Source organism: Bos mutus, chromosome 2 (assembly GCF_027580195.1).
Source record: "Bos mutus isolate GX-2022 chromosome 2, NWIPB_WYAK_1.1, whole genome shotgun sequence".
Classification (NCBI taxonomy): domain Eukaryota; kingdom Metazoa; phylum Chordata; class Mammalia; order Artiodactyla; family Bovidae; genus Bos; species Bos mutus.
In genome coordinates, this window is record NC_091618.1 from 9340398 (window position 1) to 9348531 (window position 8134).

Sequence of the window (8134 nt, forward strand, 5' to 3'; positions counted from 1 at the left end):
GACTCCCTTGCAGCTAGAACTCTGTGAATATGGTTTTCCTAAGGCAATGGCACCCCACTCCAGTACTCTTGCCTGGAAAATCCCATGGACGGAGGAGCCTGGTGGGCTGCAGTCCATGGGGTCACTAAGAGTCGGACACGACTGAGCGACTTCACTTTCACTTTTCACTTTCATGCATTGGAGAAGGAAATGGCAACCCACTCCAGTGTTCTTGCCTGGAGAATCCCAGGGACGGGGGAGCCTGGTGGGCTGCCGTCTGTGGGGTCGCACAGAGTTGGACACGACTGAAGTGACTTAGCAGCAGCAATCCATAAACAATTGGGTGAGATTTGGGAGGTGGAAATAAGAAGGCCAAAGGCTCCAAGTCAGCCTTTTTTGCAACAGTATCAGCTGTGGAACCAGAGTCAAAATTTGGAGCATCTTTTTTTTTTTCTTTTTTCTTGCAGATCTGGCATAGGTCTGGAGCCAGTACTTACAGATTCTCCACCTTTCCAAGTGAAGCAAAGGGAGCAACTCCCCAGGCTGGTCAGTTCTGTGGGTTTGTCCTGGAATTATTCCTGGAGGCCTTTTCTAGAACCAGCTCCCTGTTCCTTCTTGTTATTTTAGAAGCATTTAAAGTCTTGTATGATATCCCTTTCCACTTGGCGTGCATGTGTGCTAAGTTGCTTCAATCGTGTCCGACTCTGTGCGACCCCATTGTCTGTAGCCTGCAGTGCTCCATAGCAGTTTATTTATTTGCTGCTGCTGCGTCGCTTCAGTCAGGTCCGACTCTGTGCAACCCCAGAGATGGCAGCCCACCAGGCTCCCCCGTCCCTGGGATTCTCCAGGCAAGAACACTGGAGTGGGTTGCCATTTCCTTCTCCAATGCATGAAAGTGAAAAGTGAAAGTGAAGTCGCTCAGTCGTGTCCGACTCTTAGTGACCCCATGGACTGCAGCCCACCAGGCTCCTCCGTCCATGGGATTTTCCAGGCAACAGTATTGGAGTGGGTTGCCATTGCCTTCTCCGTATTTATTTGCAACTGAGTCTTAAAGAATACACCTGCTTTGCCCAAGTTGTCCTGCATGAAGACATGCAATCAATCATCCTGAGCCTCTGTATCCTCATCTTTAGAATGAAAGTAAGAATACCTCACTGAGGATTAAATAGGAAGTATTTTAAGAAGCTAGCATGCTACTTGACAATACTTTAGTAAACTGCAGCTCTTTGGTTCAGCTCACGAGTCATCGCAGCTTGTACTCCTGTGAGGTAACAAACAGTCTCAGTCTGCATCCTCCTTTCTCCCAGAAGTTTACCCTGACCTTTTCTATCTCTGCATGGTTAAAACTCAGAGCCTAAAGGGGCAGGTCCAGTTTTGTAGGGCAGGGGAGAGTAGGGCAGGGGAAAGACCACCCAAGTGGGGCTTGGATGATCTAGGTACCAGTAGCCCTCATTTACAGACTAGAAGACTGAGGTTTAGGGAAGATAAAGTACTTGCTTAAGATCAACAAGCCATGAAGGCAGAGAAGGGATCTGAAGACATTTTGACTCCAGAGTGTGAAGCCTTTCATCAGCACCCTGTACGTAGACCTGTTACTTTTGGCATGTGATCCACTCCCCTTTCAGTCTGAGGAAAGCAGCTAGCAAACTTCTTTTCAAAGAGAAACTATCTCAACAGGCAGGCCCTTGGATTGCTCAGTGGTCAAGGACACCTCTCCATAAAACTGGGGCAACTTGGGTACCACAAAGAGCATTCAGAAGGTGGCAGGTCCTTTGCTAGGATCTGGCTGAGATGACAACTCTGATTACTTGCCCAAGGAGTCAGGAGAAAAAGATCTATTCACTCAGTTGACATCAACCTAATCCAAGCTGTACCTGAGGTGCCACGGGATTTGCAGCAATGTATGCTCTAGCAGGGAGCCCAAGCAGCGATGGTTACTCCACCCTCCCCTGCCTGCCCATCAGCAGGCCTCAGAGCTTTCCAAGGACATCTTCCCAGGGCCCTAGGACTTTCACACCTTCAGAGAGTACACCCCCACACTGCCAGTCCCCATCCCGCCAAATGCCCACCTTTAAGGTACAGTGGGCAGCTTCCTCCTCTAAGATGGACCTCAGTTCAGCAACCTCTCCCACCTCTGAGGGTCTGCAGCCCTCGTTTTATGCAGACTGCCCCTCGGGGACAGAGCAAATCCTGCCTTGTGTCCTGATTACAGTGGGAAAGTAGGCCTGGGCTGACCTCAAACCTACATCAGCCCCACTGTTCTTGCATGTTATTGGCTCTCTATGAACCTCTTTCTTAACCTGTGAAAAGTTACTAATACCTACTTTGCTCGAGAGGTAAGCATGTACTGGGGCTCCTGTTCAGTAGGTGGTCATTCCCTCCTCCTGGCCTCTCTCCTGCCTTTCACATTATACCATCCTTCAGGGCAAGAGACAGAAACTTTTTATCTCTTTATTCGCAACCACACCCATCCACACCTGCCCATGGAGGCTGCCTGACAAAACCTGTTGAATGAGTCAACAACTAGAAGCCTAGGGTGTAAATCACTCCATTTGTTTCATTCCTTTGTTTGTTGAACAAAAGTGTCTTGAGTCTTAACCAGATGCCAAGCCCTGTGCTTGGTGCCAAGGATAGAAAACACGAGTCAAGGTCCCTGTCCTCAAGAGGACCACGGGTTGTGATAAAACAGACATGTCGGATATCATTGTCCAGTGTGATTACTGGACTAGGGGTGTCCAGAGGGGAATGCCTAACCCAGGAGGTGGGGACCAAGTTGTCAGGGGAAGTTTCCTGGAGGAGGTGGGGCCTTGTCCAACTTCATTTAGTGTCTGTGTCTCTCCAACCATTAGAATGGAAGTACCATGAAGGCAAAGAGTTTGGTTTTGTTCACTGCTGTGTCCCCAGGACCTAAAAGACTCCTGGTACATAGTAGGTGCTTGATCCATATATGTTGAATGAATGAGTGAAACAGGCAAAGAAGAGGAAGAGTTGTGATCAGAGGCAGATCACTTGGCTCCTCTGGGTTCCTGCATCCCTTGTTTTTCTTCCAAGAAACCCAGTCACTCTGCACAGGGCCCTACCCCTCACAGAGGCTCTCATAGCCCTGTGTTAGTTTCACAACAGCCCAGTGAGGTGAGCTGGGCAGGTACAACTCTCCCTACTTACCCATGGGGAAACAGTTCGTGATGGGTTTTTTCTTTTTTTTTTTTGAGAAGCCAACAAATCTTTATTAAACACCTGCAAAGTTACTTGGAGGAAGCCATGATGCTGGACACCCTGTCAGTCTATCTTCTCCATGACATTCTTGGGCTTAATGCTCTCTTCCTGGCTACAGATGGAGATCTTGTCTAACTCGTTGGGACTCCAGCCATACTGCTCATTCACATCTTTAGCTTGCTGCCTGTCAGATCCCCTAGCATCTCGGCCAGCAGCCAGAGATTGATGTGCTGATAAGTGATGCCCACGACATGGCAGATTTTGGACAGAGTCTTCAAAGCCAGTTATACCTTTCAAGAGATCCATGTTTTTATCCAGGGCTTACCAGAAGGACTGGAAGTGGCAGGTCCCCAGCAGGTCTCTGAGGGACAAAATCTGCTGGGTGGGCCATTCTTCCTGCTGCACTTGCACAGCATGAAATCGGTGTGGGGAAGGTTGGTGAGGGCCTTTAGCAGGATCTGGGCAGTGACCGTGGTCTGGAGAAAGGCTGGGTACAGCTTCAGCACAGCCAGGTTGGCTTCAGATCATAAATATTCTCCTTGGCCTGCGTCTCCACACAGTGGTCCAGGGTGGCCAGGTTCTCAAGATTGTGCCTGTCCATCCCCTCGAGTCACTTCTCCACGTTCGCTCTCATCTGCTCAAACATCACCATGACATCTGTCGCCTCCCACACTAGGGATGGAGCCGAAGACCCTGCCGGGCTGCATCCTCAAGAACTGGAGAAGTGGGGAAACTGATCTTTAGAGAGAAAAAGTGATTGACCCGCGGTCCTATGGCAAATTGGTGGCCTTGCTGAGAGGAGAACTCAGGTCTCCTGGCTCTGAGACCTGGCTCTAACCTGCTCCCCTAAGGGCAGCTCTGCCCTCCAAGGACCGACAGGGCTAGCTGCGGTGCTCAGCTGAGCTGGGTGTCTCGACCTTCACATCTGGAGAGGGGACCTAGAATCAAAATGTAGAGAAAGATCCTGGTCCTGAGAATGGAGATGGTATAGTAATAGTAACAGTGATGAAGAGGAGGAGGAAAATTAGAACTTTTCTATTGTGCTCGGTTGCTTCAGCCGTGTCCGACTCTTTGCAAACCCATGGACCATAGCCCTCTAGGCTCCTCTGTTCATGGAATTCTACAGGCAAAAATACTGAAGTGGGTTGCCGTTTTTAGGAAGTTCAGTTGTTGTTCAGTCTCTAAGTCATGTCCGACTCTTTGTGACCTCCGTGGATTTCAGCACACCAGGCTCCTCTGTCCTCCACCATCTCCCAGAGTTTGCTCAAATTCATGTCCATTGAGTCAGTGATGCTATCTGACCATCTCATCCTCTGCCACCCCCTGCTCCTTTTGCCGTCAATCTTTTCCAGCATCAGGGTGCTTGACATCTGTTTCCTTGTGTATTTCTCACCACAGCCTTATGAGGTGGATAGTCTTCCCCCTATTTAACAGATTAAAAAACTGAGCTCAGAAAGGTTAATTCACCTTTGAATTGTTTGAGGCCATACAGCCAGTAAGTGGTAGAGCTGAATCATAAACCAATCTGTTGAGCATTTTTACCATCTTTGGTCATCTGCAAAGAGCAAAGGATGTAGGCCAGGTGTGATGCTGTGATGCTGTGTTCATGCTGGGAGCCAGGAGGACCTCAGAGCCCTGGCCGGGAGGCACTGCCAAGGCCAAGTAGCTTCCTCCTACCCCAGAGTCTAGGGATTTAGGTACCAGGAAGGCCCACGGTTCTGGCACAGAGCTTCTCTTGTTGCCATAGCTCTCACACAACAGACCCTTACATAATGCCAGGTAGGTGCCTAGCATAGCTGGGTTGTACATGGAACCCAAACACCAAGCCTACACCATTTATTGGGAATAAATGGGGGCATGTTAATAGCAACTATTTCACTGCAACCCAGCCTTGAAATCGTCCTCAATTAGTTCTCCTGTATCAGTTGAGTATTTTGGTTCATAGCCCATGGCCCTAAAGTCAACCAGACTAGGTTCAAATCCCTCTGCCTCTCTAGCTTGCATCTTGAGCAAATTCCGTGACGTGTCTGTTTGTTTCCTTATCTCCCTTACAAAATAGGACTTGGAACAGACGTGGAGTTGTTACGGAGACCGTAGCAAAGCGTGCCTGGAAAGTGCTTAACCCAGCACCTCGCCCAGAGGAAGAGTTGGATGAACGCAGATGTCAGGAGGGTTTTTCTGAGAGGTTCGAGGGATGGCTCTGTGGGCTCCCCAGCATGTCATCATCTGCCTCCATGGGAAGACAAGGGTTGGCAAGTCAAGGGTGTGGAAGCCAAGGGTGTTGCCTCTCGTGGGGCTCCCCCAGTGCTGGGCCAGCAAGTCACACCTACAACATGTTCTGTTCTCAGCGATGAAAAGGGTGTCCTGCTCACGCCCCCGGTCCCGCTTTGTCAGCAGAGGGTGAAGGAGCTGAAACGGCACTCTCCCGTTCACCAGAGCCCTCCATGGCGGCAGCTCCTTCGACTCTGACAAGTGGGGCCGCTGAGCAGCCCGACCCCGTGACTCTCGCTCAACATCGTGGGCATTTCATCCTCCTGAGGACTCCTCAGTCCCCACACACATGGGCCTGAGGGGTCCATGCTAACCCCTAATGTCTGAACCTCAGCAGACTTAACACCTACTTCTGGCCACCCCAAATCTCCCAGGCTGGGTAGAAAAGACTCCAATAAGGGATAATGCTGAAGGCCTTTAAGGGACAGAGAAAGTGTTGCGGGAAAGTGAGCGGGGAGTTTTTCTTCTTCCTGGACCAGGAAAGGCAATCTCACCACATCACTAATGACTCAACCTGCTTTGTGGCTCCTCAGACCCCCAGTTTAGCCAATCAGACCTTCTCTGATGCAACCCCCTGCCCAGGCAACCACAACATCTCCATGACCTCACTTCATCCTGTCAGAGGAGGTGGCAGTTTTATTACACAGAAAAGGAAATAAGGCTCAGAGATTTTAAATGATTTGCTCAAGGTCACAAAACAAGCTAGAATTTGAACCCAGACCCCACCCCAGAGCCTGTGCTCGAAGAATCACAGAATCACTTTAAAAACTAAATGAGCAGGTCTTCCCTGGTGGCTCAGTGGTAAAGAATCCTCCTGCAAATGCAGGAGACATGGGTTCGAGCCCTGATCTGGAAGAACCCACATGCCATGGAATAACTAAGCCCGTGTGCCACAACTTTTGAGCCTGTGCTCTGGAGCTCAGGGACCGAAACCACTTAGCCCTAGAGCTGCAACGATCAAAGCCCCATGAGCCCGAGAGCCCGTGCTCCACAATGAGAAGCCCGAGCTCTGCAGCAAAGAGTTGCCCCCACTGATGGCAACTAGAGAAAAGCTCATGTAGCACAGAAGACCAAAAAGCAAATAAGTAAATAAATCTGTATACATATATTGAAAAAAAAGTGAAATGAGCAAACTGCAGGGGACTTCCCTGGTGGCTCAGATGGTAAACCATCTGTGTACAATGTGAGAGACCTGGGTTCGATCCCTGGGTTGGGAAGATTCCCTGGAGAAGGAAATGGCAACCCACTCCAGTACTCTTGCCTTGAAAATCCCAGGGACGGAGGAGCTTGGTGCAGGCTACTATCCATGGGGTCGCAAAGAGTCGGGCACGACTGAGTGACTTCACTTTCCCTGGTGGCCCAGTGGTGAAGACGATGTGGTTCCATTGCAGGGGATGTGGGTTTGATCCCTGGCTGGGGAACTAAGATCCCACATGCTGCATGGCCAAAAAAAAAAAAAAAAGTAAAAGTAAAAAAAAATTAAATGAGCCATTTGTAAAAATACTTTGGAAAGCATATGAGAGAAAGTAAAGACACCATTCATAGTAAATACATTTTAACTAAAAATATTTCCCTCATCTTGATCAAAACCCTCAAGGAACCCAAGGATAGTATCTCCTCTAGATTTGGTCACTCTTAACAACACATCAGAGGCTTCCCAGGTGGTACAGTGGTTAAGAACCTGCCTGCCAATGCTGGAGACACAAGAAACATGGATTCGATCCCTGAATTGGAAAGATCCCCTGGAGTAGGAAATGGGACCCCACTCCAGTATTCTTGCCTGGAAAATTCCACGGACAGAGGAGCCTGGTGGGCTACAGTCCGTGGGGTCGCAAAGAATCGGACACAGCCGAGTGACTGAGCACACACACACAGCACATCAAAGGAAACCAAAGGTGTCAGCACGAGGTGTCTTACAGAACTGAGGGTCCTCCTTTATTCTGGGACTGTTCTCTGTGGATTATGGCAATACCAGACTCTGCTCGGTCCTCAGCCAGAAGGAGCTGTCTAAAGCCCATTGCCCTGAGCAGCATCAGCAGTTGAGAAGGTATGCACATTCAAGATGGGTCCTGGTGGCTCTTCCCAAAGTTTACTATGGAACACTTACAAAGTAAAGGTATGTTAGCAGACCACTGCCAGGAGGTGATGACCTGCAGGTTAAAGGAGACAGCCCAGTCTCTCACAAACCATCAAAGGTGTCACAAATTAACTGCTATAAGAAATGATCCAAAAATTGACTCCTATTTTGAATAGACAACCAGCATTGAGTATCACAGTCACATGCTGAAATTACAAGCTGCAAAGCATAGTAAAATTATCAAATCACTTGACCGCAATTGAACATGTGGTTGGTGAATACATTCCTATGAAAGAGGAGAAATATTTGTTGAAACAATGCATATACGCATTGGAGACTAGTTCGTGAACCTTGGAGGAATTCTTGATGTGTTAGTTCAGGTCCTCTGAGAAGCCAGCGTCAAGAGGGGATTAGACGTGGGACTGATTTATTGGGGAAAATACCTGTGAGGGAAAATGGGCAAGGAGCCGGAGGAAGCTGGGAGAGCTGGCAGACCACAGTGCAGGTGAAAGCCCCATGGAAGACAGAGGAAGGAAGGAAGCAGTGCAGACTGTGGTGCAGTTCTAGGAAGGTTTCAGCAGAACCACTGGG

At 49.2% G+C, this 8134-nt stretch overlaps 1 pseudogene; it reads right to left on the reverse strand.

Moving 5' to 3' along the window:
* Positions 1-3224: 3224 nt before the first annotated feature.
* LOC102270679 (eukaryotic translation initiation factor 3 subunit K pseudogene) lies at positions 3225-3847 on the reverse strand (annotated as a pseudogene).
* Positions 3848-8134: the final 4287 nt, after the last annotated feature.